General features: G+C 44.8%; 1 protein-coding gene across 6 annotated transcripts in view; it reads right to left on the bottom strand.

The window, feature by feature from the left end:
* Positions 1-16799, bottom strand: part of LOC119177780 (putative thiopurine S-methyltransferase) — a 428663-nt gene that overhangs the window by 247039 nt on the left and 164825 nt on the right. The gene's annotated exons all lie outside the window — the stretch shown is intronic.

Raw genomic sequence — 16799 nt, 5'->3', positions numbered from 1 at the left:
GCGTGGTTGAATCTGCGCATCAACTAACAATAAAAACGAGATAGTGTTCACCTTCGTGTCGTTTTAGGTGATTGCGCAATGATTGATATGTGGGGTTTAACGTCCCAAAACCACCATATGATTATGAGAGACGCCGTAGAGGAGGCCTCCGAAAATTTCGACCACTTAGGGTTCTTAAACGTGCACCCAATTCTGAGCTTACGGGCCTACAGCATTTCCGCCTTCATCGGAAATGCAGCCGCCGCAGCCGGGATTCAATCCCGCGACTTGAGGGTCAGCAGCCGAGTACCTTAGCCACTAGACCATCACCGCGGTGTAGGTGACTGTGCAAGGGACTTTTTCATTCCTTAATGATGAATTAAATGGTGTCGCCTCTATAACTTTGCATATTACATGGTATGCTTCAACTGCAAACCTCCAACCCCGTGATCACAGTGAATGAAAAATCAAATGTCTTATGAAAGGTCAAACTTAGCTGCAGCATCATAAAAATTCAAGTCCTGAAGCAGCACTGAGCAATGAAACGAAACGCCCGAAGTCTTTCGCGTCTTATGACACCAAAGAACAAAGCAGGTTTGTCCACCAGTTTTCTTCTTCTTCGGCATGTTATGTGAATATGCTGGCTATTTGTGGCCAGCACCTCAACCTAGTTCACATGCATGAAAGAGTCAGAAGTAGCCGTTTCTTCACAAGATCAGCACCTGACGCCATCCATAACCACTCACAGCACGCGATGAAAGCAGGCGAAAGCAGGAAAGCGTCGTCTGCTCTTCCCACCCAGCTCTACACTTTCCCACAATGCTCCAGCCCTGATCTGCCAGGGGGAGGCGCAGCGCTGCGATTTCTGGAAAGGTTCCTAGGACTAGGTGGGATGACGCTTTTAGTTCAAGCTCACCCTGTCACTGGGGATGGATCAGTCGTAGCCGGGCTTAAGTACAGTAATAGTGTTTTAGGGGCGAAGCTTCTTAAGACGTGGGTCATGAGTCTCCGATGTATGGAGTAGAAGTAGTAGGAGTAGTAGTAGTAGTAGGTATTTCATTTCATTTCATTTCATTTTATTACCTTAAAGATCCCCAGGGGGACATTACATAAGGGGTGGGGTTACAAAAAACGTACAAAAAAGCCATGAATTAGCTTGAAAAATGGCTTGTGACGCTATGCATAAATGTTGATGGACAGGTGATTGCTGCAATATGGTGGGGGAGGTCATTGCAGTCTTTTGCTGCACGAAGAAAAAATGAGGCAGCAAAAGTAACGGTGCGGGAACGTTGACGGGCAACTTTAAAGACATGGCCAATGCGATATGACCTGCGAAATGGGGGGGGGGGGGGAATGTAAGGTTCGATTGCAAGTGGACTGTGAAAAAGTTTATGAAACAAGCAAAGGGTGGCGATGCGGCGGCGGGAAGATAGAGGGGACAGGCCAATTCCTTCTTTTAAAGATGACACGCTAATGTGATAGGCACATGAGGAATGAATGAATCTAGTAGCACGGTTTTGAAGTGATTCGAGTGCAGTATTGAGATACGCGTGTTGTGGGCTCCAAATTGACGATGCATATTCAAGCTTGCTTCTTACGAGGGACTGATATGCTAATAATTTTACATGGCGGGGTTCGTTGCGCAGATGACGTTTCAGGAAGCCGAGAGTACGATTAGCAGCTGCGATGATAGTCCGTATGTGCTCAGCCCAAGTTAGGTCACTGCACAAAGTTAGGCCAAGGTATTTGTAGGATTGCACAAGTTGAACAGGAGTGTTAGAGATTACGTAGGAAGTGGTGAGCGGATTATGGCGACGCTGAAACGACACAAGTTTACATTTGTTAGAATTAAGTTCCATTCGCCACCATTCACACCAACGCTGCACTTGGTTAATGTTACTTTGGAGGCTAATTTGATCAGATACATTCGTTACTGTGCGGTACAATACGCAGTCATCAGCAAACATGCGTATGTTACAAGTTAAGTTCGTTGGTAGGTCGTAAATATATATTAGAAATAACAAGGGGCCAAAGACGGAACCCTGAGGGACATCTGATGTAACTGGAATAAAGTTGGAGAGCTGATCATTTACAAGGACAGATTGGGAACGGTTATGTAAGAATTCTTGGATCCAGATTAAGACAGCGGGGTGTAAGTTTAAGTGGGAAAGTTTCAGTAACAGGCGTTTATGAGGTACCTTATCAAATGCTTTGGTGAAATCTAGAAAAATGGCGTCGGTTTGAAGGTTATTATCGAGATTGGAATGAAGGTCACTAACAAAAAGTGCTAGTTGAGTTTCGCATGAAAACCCTTTTCGGAAGCCATGTTGTGCAGGATGAAAAAAATTAACCTTGTCAAGAAGACTGATAATGTGAGTGAATATGACGTGTTCCATAATTTTGCAAGGCACTGAAGTTAAGGAGATGGGACGATAATTTAGAGGCGAGTTTTTGTTACCAGCTTTGAAGACTGGAATGACCTTCCCTTTTTTCCAATCGTCGGGCAGTTGGCCTGTGGCAAGTGACTGCGAAAACAATAAACATAAATATTCGGCATAGACATCTACAGTGTTTTCAAGGAACTTGGAGTTAATATTGTCTACACCCGCGGAGGACGACAGCTTTAGGTTGTTAATTATAGATATTATACCAGACACGGAAAATGTGATGGGTGGCATCAAGAGTTCGATAGTGGAAGTCGGCATGTAAAATGAAAGGTCTGTTTCTTTTGTGAACACTGATCCAAATGCGTTATTCAAGATGTTTGCGCAATCAACGTCACTTACAGGTCTGCCGGTATCGTCAGTGAAGTTAGTAGACTGCGTAGGGTGAGCGTTGATAATTTCAAAAAACTTGCGTGGATCACTTTTTAGAATGGTCGGCAAGTTATAGTTATAGAGTGTTTTGCTTCGCATATCTTTCCTAGGTAGTCTTGTTCGGCTACATAGTATTTTTCCCATGCGCATTGGCTTCCCTTCTGTTTGGCTGAACGAAAGAGGCGTTTCTTTTTGTTTTCTAGGCGTTTTAATGTTTTGGTGAACCAGGGCTTTTGAGTGTCGGTCTGGAAATTGAATGTGGGTATATGTTTGCCCACAAGATAGTACACTTTGTCCGCAAATAATTTCCAGCTATCTTGCACTGATCTATTTTGGAAAAATGATTTGAAAGATGGAAAGAAAGAGCGGAGTTCATCAATGATAGCTGTGTAATTTCCTTTGTCATAAACACGTATATTTTTTTAATTTTCTGGCGAGACACCGGTTTGAACGTAAACTCAGCATGAATTACCTTATGATCGCTGATTTCTGGAAGATATAAAATGGACGAAAGGCTGTCAGGGTGATTTGTTACATACACAGACAGAAAGACGGACGGAAGCACTGATGGACAGACACGGATGGATGTACGCACAGACGGACGGACGTACTGATAGATGAACGCACGGACGGTTGCATGTATGGATGATCAGACGAACGCACGTACGGACGGATGCAAGAACTAACAGACGAGCGGATGCACGGACAGACTGACGAATGCTTCACCCCACTCATCATCAATCGCTCCATGAAGATGCTGTGATTTTTTTTCTCATCACCTCCGTGTTCTCTATGGAAACGTGACCGGAGAGCTCACCTAGGTGAAACAACAGATTGTTATATCAGAAATGACTGTTCACCGACGCTCTCACGTTCAAAACAGCTAAACTTATGCCCCACGGCGGACCTTATGTATACGCATGTGGCCAGCGCACCTTCAAAGGCCACACTTCTGGCGTTTTGCGGTGCCGGGTTTGATATCCTGCCACCACCGAGTAAGTATAACACTTCATCAGTATCCCGAAACACAAGAACATGAAAAAAAGTTTAACGCTGCGAGACTAGCTTGTCAGGATTGAAGCGTGCGAGCCATAAACATGTTGTTCATTCAACTCCCTTCGTCAACTGGAGGTCATCAACTGAGGTCATCTAAAAAGCAGCAACTAACTTGTGCCGACTGTAAGTAAAACTCAAATGAATTTCTGGCAGTCTTGGTCAAACTAACGTTCGGAAAGACCAGCGATATGAAAACTCCACTTTTAGAAGTTCCGTGGTGTATTCTCAGATGCCCCACGAGCGGTAATCGTGATACAAACAGCACTAAAACAGATTACAAAGTCGCACAGGGTGTGCAAAACGGCGACGCCAATATTTCCTCTCCGCCCCGCCGCGGTGGTCTAGTGGCTAAGGTACTCGGCTGCTGACCCGCAGGTCGCGGGTTCGATTCCCGGCTGCGGCGGCTGCATTTCCGATAGAGGCGGAAATGTTGTAGGCCCGTGTACTCAGATTCAGGTGCACGTTAAAGAACCCCAGGTGGTCAAAATTTCCGGAGTCCTCCACTACGGCGTCTCTCGTAATCAAATGGTGGTTTTGGGACGTTAAACCCCACAAATCAATCAATATTTCCTCTCCGCTGTGCAGAACGCCATCGACGCATCCACGTAAGGTAATGCGCAAACGGCACAGCACGAGCGCGGTAAGCACAAATGAGGTTGAGTGCACGCTGGAAAAGAACGCTAACTGAGCCGACTGAATTCATCAGCACTCGACACGTTCTCTTCTCGCGATTGCACCGACGTTACCAGTTCTGGCGTGACAGCTGTAGATACGCTCGCAATGCACACTTCTTCTCACTCTCTGGCAAGGCTTGCCCAGTTTTTTTTTTCGACTACACTGTTAAAAAAAGTACTCCGAATTCGGAGTAAAACGGTTGTACTCTAGCGTCCTCCTATTCGGGGCAATTTTCGCTACGGACAACCAGAGCGAATTTTTTGCTCCGGCTCGCCGGAGTTAATGCGTGGCGGACGCATAGTACTTTGAAAACATATTTCACTCCGGCTGACTGGAGCAATTGCGTGGCGCCGCCAGAGTACTCTTTACTGGCATTTTCCTCCGGCTAACCGGAGTGATTACGCGGAACCTCCGGAGCATTTTTCGCGGGTTTTCGACTGCGGATATCTAGAGCTTTTGTGTGGTACCTCCGGAGTATTTCACGAATGTACTCACTTCGTCCAGACAGAACTTCAACGAGGTGGGCCACTACTTTTTAAAGTGTTTGCTCCGCTGTTTATTTATTGTATGCTGATCATTTCACCGATTGGTTAGATTAAGGAAGACCCTATTCTCAAGCAAGCACTGCGGACGTACTGTGTATTCATTTCCACAGAGTTTTAGCAGATGAAATTCAAGGAAACACTTGAGTTAATATTCTTTGATTTATTCAATAGAAGCTGCCAATTCTGAATGATTACCCTGCATTTAGGAAAAGGACACAAGAATAAACAAACATGCAAAAAGCTACCAAAAACAAAACGCAACTAGGCAGATCAGATGATATCAGCAGCTCTCAAATTTTAAGCGCAGCGCTTCAAAATGAGCCCAATAACGCTCAAAACGATCCACGATAAACGAAGAAAGCGTGGCCACCGAGAACAACTCTTCACCGTTCTCGAAGGACCACCATGAGATTCATTGATGACGCAAGGGTTAAGTTGATTGCTTCCAGAATTTTTAATAAAAAATATTCATTCACGAGAGCTGCAAATCATCCCTTACCAAAATTTATAGAGATTTTATTGAGGGTAAATTAACTTTTCTCCATAGAATGTACTGTGTTTAAATTAAGCGTCTATTGAGTTTTCCTATTGAGTTACACAAGAATATTGGCCACCGTGTTTCTATTGAGTATCAATTTTCGCGGATAAATTGAGCGTCTTTTGAGCGAGTCAAAAGGAATTACTGACCAGCTAGTGACTTTCGGTACCGAGTGCAATGAAAACAATTTAAGGGAGTGTTTATTCAACCCTTATTGTGTTCAGTCAAAATCAGCAATAAGCAAGCGTGTTATGCAATTTTAAAATATTCACGCTAACATTTCTTGAAAATTTGCCACTTGACTTATTTCTTCCAAAAGCGGTACCAAATTAACTGCTATCAGTTCATATTTTAAGCGGTTGCTAGAAATAAAATAGAGGTGATCACTGAAAACTCGCCCGAGCGACAATTTCTGGTCGCATGCGTTATTTAAATTGTGAACACATTCAGTCCCTCAAACAAGGTATAAACTGGGTGATAATCACAAATCAGGACACGAGTACACAATTTACATGAATAATAGCACACACGCACGTACACAGTGATGCATGGTGTTCTATTAACTGTTCAATCCAAGAAGCAAAACACAGATCTGTTATCATGTTTGTTTACTTTTACCAAAACGATAATACAGACGACTAGCATCATTTAGTTGGTGGAGTGCCTGTTTTCGAATCCCTATGGTGAGGCCTGCCTGTAAATATGCAAAAAAGAGAGTAGGCCTTGTTATAAAAATAAAGTATCTAGGAGAGGAGGGCTCAATATTGTAAACCCGAATAATTACGCAGTTGAATATTCCAACATTTCACGCCCAATACATTTTTCGGTTTTCCCTACTTACAAATGAAACGTATGAAGAAATTGAAAAATGACAAACCTACCTTAAAAATAATGAAGTGAGGCACGAGGTTTGCAGATCCAGCAAATGCAGTGAATATTGATCACAAATCAAGGTAACGGCGTTCATTTCTGTAGTTTGCAGAAAGGAAGCTGGGCTGGACTCTTGCATCTAAGCGAGGTGTCCATTTTTCTGCTGGAAGGTTGCGATGTTGGGGCTGATGAACAGCCGTGAAGCCAGAATAAATGTCCATGTACCCTAAAAATTGCATCACATGCAGCCAAGTAGCTTCTTCACTTTTGAGCAGATAGTCTGCGTAATTCAAGGCACTCACTTTCCCCGAAATCAGGGCAAGAAAACAATGGCAGCATATCCACGGAGTGAATGATGAAGATTGGGGCGAAGCATTCGTCCGTCCATTCGTTCTTGCTTCAGTCCGCCCACGCGTCCATCTGTGTGACCGTCCATGCGTTTATCCACCCATCCGTGCGTGCGTCTTTTCGTGCGTCCGTCCCTGCGTTCGTCCATGCATCCGTTCCTGCGTCCGTTCATGCGTCCATCCATGCATCTGTCTGTGTGTCCGTTCGTCCATCTATTCAACACTCCAAGTACCATCATCTCGCATCTTTTCATCATATATTCCTCATATAGAAGCACCGCCATTCAGTGGATATTCCAAGAACTAAACGAGAGGTGGTACACGCACACTTTCTTACGGGTTGCGCTTCGGGCCTACTTCCCACCTTTAACCACTTCGAGTTCATGGTATATACTAGTTCGCTGTATTTATGACACTGCGGCCCAACACTCGCTAAACCTTTCTAAAACGAAGGAGGTTACGCCCAGCGAGTATAAAGTAGCACCCTTTTCCTGTCAGATAGTGCTGAATGTACATGTCAAAGGCTGCTATCGGGAAGTGAGAGACAGGAGAATTCGGCTTTTACTTTCTCACGGCTTGCACTTCGTATCTACTTCCCACCATTAACTACCTTGAGTTCATGGTATATATAAGTTCACTGTATTCATGGAACTGCGGCCCAACGCTCGCTAAACCTTTCTAAAACCAAGGAGGTTACGCCCAGCGAGTGTAACGTAGCAACCTTTTCCTGTCAGAAAGTGCTCATTGTACATGCCATTGGCTGATAATGGGAAATGAGAGACAGGAGAATTCTGCTTTTACATTCTTACGGCTTGCACTTCGTATCTACTTCCCACCTTTAACCACCTCGAGTTCATGGTATATACTAGTTCATTGTATTCATGTCATTGTGGCTCAACGCTCGCTAAACCTTTCTAAAACTAAGGAGGTTACACCAAGCGAGTATAACGTAGCAATCCTTTCTTGTCAGATAGAGGTCAATGTACATGCTAATGGCTGCTAACGGGGATCGCAGCGTGCGCGTTATCTAAAAGCCGAATGCTCCTGTCTTTCATTCTCCCTTAGCAGCCATTGGCATGTATTGCTCCCTTAGCAGCCATTCTCCCTTAGCAGCCATTGGCATGTATTGCCATTGGCATTGAGCACTATCTTCTATTGTTCAACAACGCACAGAAGAAATCTCTCACCGGCTCCACCTCGGAGGTCAAAATGTTATACTTGTTACACACTACAACGGCTACAAGGGATGAACGATTGCATCTTGCAGAATTATACCCGCAATAAAACTGCCGAACACGCACATACACACACACACACACACGTTTTGTGCGTTGGGCCCCCTATATTGATGTAGCTATAGGTGTCAAGATCCATACTCAGCTATCCCTCAGTGAAAGTGATCAGTACTGGGTCAATTAAATGTGTAGTGATGGCGGTTCAGTTTAAGGTTTCTTAGCGCTTTTCAAATAAATATGTAGTGACTGTAGTTCAGTTGAACATTTCTTAACGCATGTCATATAAAACTGTAGTGACTGCGGTTCAATTAAACATTTCTTAACGCATGTAAATCAAATATGTAAAGAGTGAGAGTGAATTGACTCTTTCGTACCTCCTCTCAATTAGATTTTCATTGAGTGCACTCGTCAGTAGATGCCGTTTAATTGACCATATTTTGAGTCAAAAAGGCCTCGGTTCATGGTCAATTGAAACTAAAAATCCATTTTTGTAAGGGATGCGGAAGGCACAGGAACTGAGAGTGTTCTCGGTTCCTGTGCCTCCCGCATCCCGTGTGTGTGTGTTCCTGAGAACTGAGAACACACACACACACACACACACACACACACACACACACACACACAAACACAAACACACACACACACAAATGTACAGCATGAGCGTTCAATATCAAGAAGCACATCCGATGTAATCCGGTGTGATACAGCCGCAACACGATAAATACACACCTCCCTGACGCGAACCAAGTTCGAAACTGGCCAAAGTGTTCTACATATTTTTAAATCGATTGCTCTACCTTTGCTTAAACATTCAAAAGCATTTTTTGACTAAAATAATGTTATTTCGGTAGTCTTGTAGTAGGCATCGAGAATGCTCATTATTATTATTATTATTATTATTAGTATTATTATTATTATTACTGCTCTTATGGTCCAGCTGATTTACACTTGAGCTTGTGTACGAAGACATTGTCTTTATGTCGATGTTATATTTACTGAAACATGGTCAAAAAATATATGGGAATACAAACTGTTTAGTGTTTTAGATTTCCGAAAGATAACATGTACGTGAATGTCGAGATCAGCAAGTAATTGAATTATACTTAGGTGCACGTTAAGGAATCACAAATCGTCGAAATTTCTGAAGCACTCTGCTACGGCGCCCTTCATAATCATATAGTGGTTTTGGGATCTAGAATTCCTGCGATTATTACATTTAGTACTAAGAAATGAAGTTTTTGTTGGCTGTAAAAGATTAACTCAAATTTTTTCATTGTTATGTGTTTTGACATTACGACACGCACTGGAAAGTCTGTGTACTTTGATCATCAGAAATCCTGGTGCATGTTGTCATCTGAGTCTCGATTGCACACCTGATGCTAAGAGACATTAGGCTTTGCAGGTCTAATGTCAATATAATGACTAATTAGGTGTGCATTAGCTGCACATTAGATTTTCAAAAATCATTTTCATAAGGGCGGGCCAACAGTGAACCGGTTTTCTACACCACGCTCCTAGCCTACTTCACTGAACAATATCCTTCCACCAGTTACGCACACCACATGTAACATCATTCCTATAAGTCTCGCATTGCCACACAATTGAAAGTGATAAACTCTGAGCGCGCGCCCACAGCGAATAGGTTTTATTACGACGCGCCCCTAGCGTATGTCGCCGAACGATTACCTTCTACCAATTACACGCACCATATGTGACATCATTTTTACTAACGTCTCGCATCTCTCATCATCCACTACAAGTACCGCCATCAAGTTTTGTAACATCTCGCAACTTTTCACCAACCACAATTATGTGCCACCGTCTAGCGAACACTCGAAGAACTAAACTAGAGGTGGCTACCCACTGCCTAAATACATCGGGCACGACCGACCCACGCCTTAAGAAGCTTCGCCCCTAAAGGACTTCCTTGATACACATGATGACTTCGTAGCCGTTGATGATCGCTCTAGTGACTGTTCCACATTTTCTTTAGACAGAACTGTATGTCTTGGTTGGCACAGGATCACGTTACATGCCTCTGGCATGTGCACTCAGGGACCAGCTGTATTAGCAGTCATGGTCACGGGCAGCGTTCACGGCAGCGGTCAGTGGCATGGAGCAATGGTCACTGGCAGCGGTAGTCAGGTAAATGTTGGTGGATCTGTTTGAGGCGACGCAGACTAATTTCTGTGGGTGCCGTTGACCCCCTCTCCACTGCTTCGCGTCCGCACATGGTTTCCTTTAATGTAGTGTTTTTTTTTGTGTGTGCTGGGGAACGTGGAAATTGGGACAGTCGGAGAGAAACGCATCGGCGCGTGATTCAGAGGCCATGCGTGAGCACATCTAGAGCATTTTTTTTTGTTTCCTGTAATCGTGCCTCTCACTTTAAGGGTGGTCACAAGCAAGCTTTATAGAGCACGGAGTGGGCACGTCGCGGCACATTGTGGCGGCGGCATTAACAGTTCTGCATGGCCTCCTAGATCACAGGCACGCGGCAGGTTTCTCCCCCCCCCCTCTTCCTGCGCGCCCACAATCTCGGAGGCTATGGCCATAGCTACTGCACTCGTGCAGACTTTCTTCCCTCGAAATAATCAGTCAGTCGCCAGAATATCGGCGAACCAATGAGTATACTTTCGGCGAACCCATGATTATTTCGGCGAACCCATGATTATTTCGGCGAACCTATGAGTATACCTGGTAAGCGTTCGGACAGGTTCCTAATGGGCAAAGTGATGCCAGGCCCAAGCTTCGTGATAGAGATCCCCTCCGTCTTCGGAAAGTGGCTCCGGAAGAAGATGTCTTCTCTACTGGACAGTTTAGAACAACACACTTTATGTGCACTGCAACGCAGAACAAAATGACAGAAGGAAAATGGACCCACAATGGGGCCGGTAGCAGCAGTACCGGGGTAAAGCCGGCAAGCTTCTACAGTAGCAAAAGACGTCCTGGGCTCTCCTGACCACTACATTTATCCGATTGCCTCTCTGGCTTCGGCGATGCCTGCTGTCAATGACACTAGCCAAGAACCGGACAGGTGCGTTCGTGGAAGAGGCGAGGGGAAAATGCAGCCGTCCTGTCCACTCCAGCCAGGGAATCTCGACGAAAGGCTGTCAACGCAGCTGACTCTGCTGATGTGTCAATATGCACAGCGAGGCAGTCAACGCAGCTGGCTATCGAGCTGTAGTTGAGCGAAACATTTCACCTGCTATAAACTTCGTGCCGTTTTACAAGACATCTTGTTTTTTCCAGCTTTTAAGCGGAAGTCCTACCTCGGAAACGTCGGCGCGTGAGCCTGTGACACTCTACGACGTGTTACTACTGCCACATCAACTTTGCGATACTAGGCAGATCATGATACTCGAAACAGCCAATGGTTGTGTATAGTCAATAGAAAAGTGAGCAATTTTCAGCTGACTTTGATGTTTATATATAGCCCTTTTGATGCGCGTTCTACGCTGTAATGTTTGTTTCACATTGTCAGATGAGCATCGACCACCCATCAAGAACCATTTCGGACCACGTTAAAAAGTGTCGCAAAGCCCCTATACTTCATTTCATTTCATTTTATTACCTTAAAGATCCAGTTTGGGGTATTACATAAGGGGTGGTTTACTTATTGGAACAATGAATGCAGGTGTTATGGTGTGATACAGGTTTGCAACTTGTCCAGGATATCGGAATGAGTTGGTACGGCAGCAGCATGGTGAGGCAGGTCGTTCCAGTCTCTGGCAGCCCGAGGAAAAAATTTGGCTTGCAATGTGACGGTGCGTGTTCGAGGACGGGTTACTTGCAGTTGATGGCCAGTGCGATGAGACGTGCGTGATGATGATGGCGAGACGTAAGGTGGGCGGTTTAGCGAGCTGTAAAAGAATTTGTGAAAAAGAGAAAGCGTGGCAACACGACGACGAAAAGCAAAGGATGATAAGTTTGATTCTGCTTTTAAGAGAGAAATGCTGACGCCATATGAATATGAAGAATGGATGAATCTTGTGGAATGATTCTGTACTGATTCAAGTGCACTGATGATATATGCTTGGTGAGGGTTCCAGATGGCAGCAGCATATTCTAGTTGTGGTCTGATAAATGATTTGTACGCAAGCAGTTTGACTTGTTGCGGCGCGTGACGGAGGCGACGTTTCAAAAATCCAAATGTCTTGTTTGCTGATGAAATGACGTTAGTCGCATGTGGAATCCTGGAAAGGTGGAGGATAGAGTTACACCTAAATACCTATACGTTGTAACTGATTCAACGGGGATATTTGCGACCACGTAAGTAAACAGCAAGTTATGGCGCCTTCGGGAAACTGAAACAAATTTACATTTTTTGGCGTTCAGAGCCATTTGCCATCGACTGCACCAGTTGTGCCTTGGTCTGATATATTATTTTCTTGATCTGATATGTTAGTTACAGTATGATGAATTACGCAATTGTCAGCGAACATACGAATAGGACAGGACACATGCTTCGGTAGATAGTTAATATATATTAAGGAAAGAAGTGGTCCTAAGACCAAGCCTTTGGGAACGCCGCAAGTAACGGGAAGGGGCTTGGATGAGTGGTTATTTACAAGGAAAAACTGAGAACGGTTTGTTAAGAATTCTTTTATCCATTTTATTACGTAAGAATCTAAGTTCAACACAGATAATTTCAATAGTAAACTAATATGAGGTACAGTGTCAAAAGTTTTTGATTAGTCTAGAAAGATGGCATCTGAACGTTGTTATCAAGATTAGCATGGAGATCATGGAGGAAAATTGCTAGTGGTGTTTCACAAAAAGTCCCTTACGAAAGCCATGTTGAAGAGGATGAAAGAAATTAACTGAATCCAAAAAGGTCATGATGTGTGAATATATGACACCTTCAATGATTTTGCAAGGGACACTAGTTAAAGAAATGGGACGGTAGTTTAAAGGGGAGCCTTTGTTACCTGCTTTGAAGACTGGAACGACCTTTCCCACTTTCCAATCACATGGTAAGGAACCTGTGGACAATAACTCAGAAAACAATAGGGTAAGAATGCTGAAAATGCGTGCTTAGTATTCATTAGAATCTTGGAGTTGATTTCATCTACACCAGAAGAAGTACGCAGTTTGCTTTTTTCAATAATTGACAGTATACTATGAGTAAAAAAGATCATGGGTGGCATCTGCAATGTTGTGTTAATAGGCATCAGAACGACTGGGGTGATAGTTTCTTTCTTAAATACAGAAAAAAATGCTGCATTGAAAATATCGGCACACTCCACATTCGATGCTGTTGCGCCTTCTGTATTCGTTAAACTGATAGACCAGGTGTTCTGGGAATTTAAAATGCGCCAGAACTGCCGAGGAATATGACTAAGTAGCTGGGGCAGGTCAATGTTAAAAAATGTTTTTTTAGCAGTGCGGACTGCAGTCAAGCAGTTGTCCTCCGCCATGTAGTAGTTTGACCATGCCTCAGTGCTTCCAAGACGTGTGGCTAAACGGAAGTGACGCTTCTTTTCATTTTCAAGATTCTTTACAGCTCTCGTGACCCATGGCTTATTTTGATTCGTGTGTATTGTTAGCCTTGGAATATATTTGGTTACGAGTTTGTTGATTTTGTCTCAGAATTGCGTCCAGTTCTCCTGAAGTGTGCACGTTGGGAATAATGCTTCGAAGGTTGAAAAAAAGTCGCCTAGCTCATTGTTAATGGCTTCGTAATTGTCTATGTGATATAGGCGTATAGATTTGTCCGACTGTAGTTTTCGTATCGGTTGGAAGGTGAACACAGCATGTATTACTTTATGATCGCTTACTTCATGCAGGTAAGGTAATGATGATAGACTGCCGAAGCGGCTGGTTAGTATAAGGTAGAGTATACTAGAGGCATCTTTTGTAACCCGCGTGGGCTCCAAGACAAGTTGAGTTAGACGGAGAATATGACCTACATTAACGAAATCAATGGCAGCTTCATTCCTTCTGATTAAAGCGGTATCATTACTCCAGCTTCATTGTGGGAAATTAAAATCCCCCAAAAGCAGGACATTTGCGTTCGGGCGTTTTTTGCTAATCTCGTATAAGATGTTTTTAAGTTCGCGTGCGAAATGAGGAATGTTATGTGGCGGCCTATAGCAAACGTCCAAAAGGACTGTCTGCGGTGAGGCGTGACAGAATACCGATATCATTTCTAAGTTAGTTTCAATGGTAACAAGAGAGAAAAAAAATTGTGATGTACGGCAATAAGCACACCACCACCTCGTGAGGCCTTGCGATCCTTCCGATAAAGACAGAAGTTCGGCAGATCTGCAAGTATCGCGGTATCGGTAATAGAATCAGACAACCATGTTTCAGTTATTATTAGTAAATTGCTGTTGGACGACATTACAAGACTAGATAGGATATCGCATTAACGTATGAAACTTCGTGCGTTGGCATAAATCACGGAAAGGCAAAGGTTAGCTCGTTCCGGTACCGTAGCTCGGGGGCGTGACTTGCGGCTAGGCAATTGCTATTGCACCTCTCGTACACTCTTTGCACGCTCATCATAAGCATAGTGCTTGATACCCATGAAAAGGGTTTTAAAGCGCAGAAAATAAGGTGCAGATTTGCTTTTTGCAAAAGCAACTAGGTGTTTGAGGGCAGTCTTGGCATTACGTGTGAATTCTTCGCCAACACTGAAGCCCGTCCCTTTGAACTTGCGCCCGTTGGAAAGGGCATGTTCTTTTGGTAGTGCGCTTCGAGATTAGTCATACGTACTCTAAGATCAGCTATTGTTTTGTCGGTTGTTTTCATCTGATACTTCAGGTCTTTACACTCCGTAATTAGTTGCGTTTGACCTGCAGGCAATTTTCTAAGTTCGTTTATTACAGCTTGATTATCAGGTCCGGGGTGTGTTTCCATGTCACCCAACAACAACAGCAACGAGTGGATAACATCACAGCACTGAACAACCATTTAAGGCAGAAATGCGGGCCCAGCAGCTGCAGCAGGAAGTAGTTACTTGAGCGCGTAGTTACAGTGCGCTTTACCAACCTGCATAGCGAACATGAGCGGATTAGTCAGTTGTGTTGACGTACAGTAGCCGAGCCCACAAAGCGTCTCCGGCCGCGCTTGCTCCTTTATAGCTTGCTGGGTTGATGTCGGTGGCAGTCGGTATTCCAGCCGCGCATCGAGTGATGCCACCAGGAGTGACGGGGTACAGTTCAGATGAGGAACCGGATTCAGCAGCACTGCCGGCGACTTAAGTGTGATGCTGGAATCCATCGGATGGCCGAAAGCAGCGTCATCGTCATTGGCGTGCCAGGAAAGGTGCGGCTGGGCTATTACCGTGGAAGCAGCAGTCAGGGCAGGAGGCAAAACGCAGACAATCACGTGAAGTGACACCTGCATGGCGAACATGAGTGGATTAGCCTGCTGTGTTGACGCACAGCAGCCGGGCCCACAAAGCGTCATCGGCCGCGCTTGCTCTTTTATAGCTTGCTGAGTTGATGTCGGTGGCAGTCGGTATTCCAGCCGCGCATCGAGTGATGCCGCCAGGGGTGACGGGGTACAGTTCATATGAGCAGCCGTATTCAGCAACAGTGCCGGCGACTTGGGTGTGATGCAGGAATCCATCGAATGCCGAAAGCAGCGTCATCGTCGTTGGCGTCCCAGGAAAGATGCGGTGGGGCTATTTCCGTAGAAGGAGCAGTCAGGGCAGAAAGCCAAACGCGGACGATCACGTGAAGTGACACCTGCATGGCGAGCATTTGCGGATTACCCTGCTGTGTTGACGCACAGCCGCCAGGCTTACCTGAACTTTGACGGCCCAGTAATCGCCCGTGATGGTTCAAAAACTGTTTCCGCGAATTGAAGTGGAATTACAAAAAAAAATGCGTATTTTCTGTCCAAGTAGTCACACACATTGATATGCATGTTCATACTTTGCTCGCTACAACGCAGGAAGCTCTCAAAGAGGTTGCAATGATTAACTTGCGCTACAGTAGAAACACACATACATTAGCGTGAGCAGCAAGATTGACCGTTCATTTTATTCAGTGCTGTTCCCCAGCAGTCCACGGCGTTGAAGTCACTCACGCCACTTTCAACGTACTGACTGTGGCACGGAGATTGGACAACTTTAGTTTATGGTAAGCAAGGCTGTACGTTCGCGACGTTCTGAGCGCTGCGTATGCTTCCTTTGAGGCTGTCTCGACGTTATTAGTTTACTGTACGTAACAATTCATCCATGCACTTCAAAAGATAGTCAGCAGGCATGTTTTTTAGCGCTGATTTTCATGTAGTGGCCATTCAATAGACCCTTTTTGAAATAGAGCACCCCTAGCACCGCGTACGAGAACTACAGTCTGCCGCCGTTGTGATTGTACCACAGCAGACGATGCAGGCTGTGTGTCCCAGCGACGCTGATATGCGTTTCTTGCAGCGCACACAGACAACTCTTGCGTTCCTGCGGGACGCGGACCACATCGAGAGGGCACGCTGATGGAGTATCTTGCAGGCCGGATCCATGCACTGCTAGGCATAACAAGCCAAACTACTCGTCCAACGTGTTGAAGGGTACAAAATATTGCTCATTGTGCAGCGAAACAGCTCAGAAAGCTTATCGGAGAGTTAGTTCCAAGAGCTCGTTCAGGCTAGAAAGCGGCGCGATTGCAGAGAACTAGCCACTAACACGAAAATCACAGCAGTCACACATTTGACAGCTCGCTTTTCATGGTATCATAATGGCGTTAGCTATCCCACGCTCGTTTGCGAAGCGAAACTGACAAAAAGTTCAC

The sequence above is a fragment of the Rhipicephalus microplus genome, chromosome 1, assembly GCF_043290135.1.
Source record: "Rhipicephalus microplus isolate Deutch F79 chromosome 1, USDA_Rmic, whole genome shotgun sequence".
Lineage (NCBI taxonomy): Eukaryota > Metazoa > Arthropoda > Arachnida > Ixodida > Ixodidae > Rhipicephalus > Rhipicephalus microplus.
The sequence above is the reverse complement of the archived record's forward strand: the minus strand, read 5'-3'. Positions and strand labels throughout refer to the sequence as shown.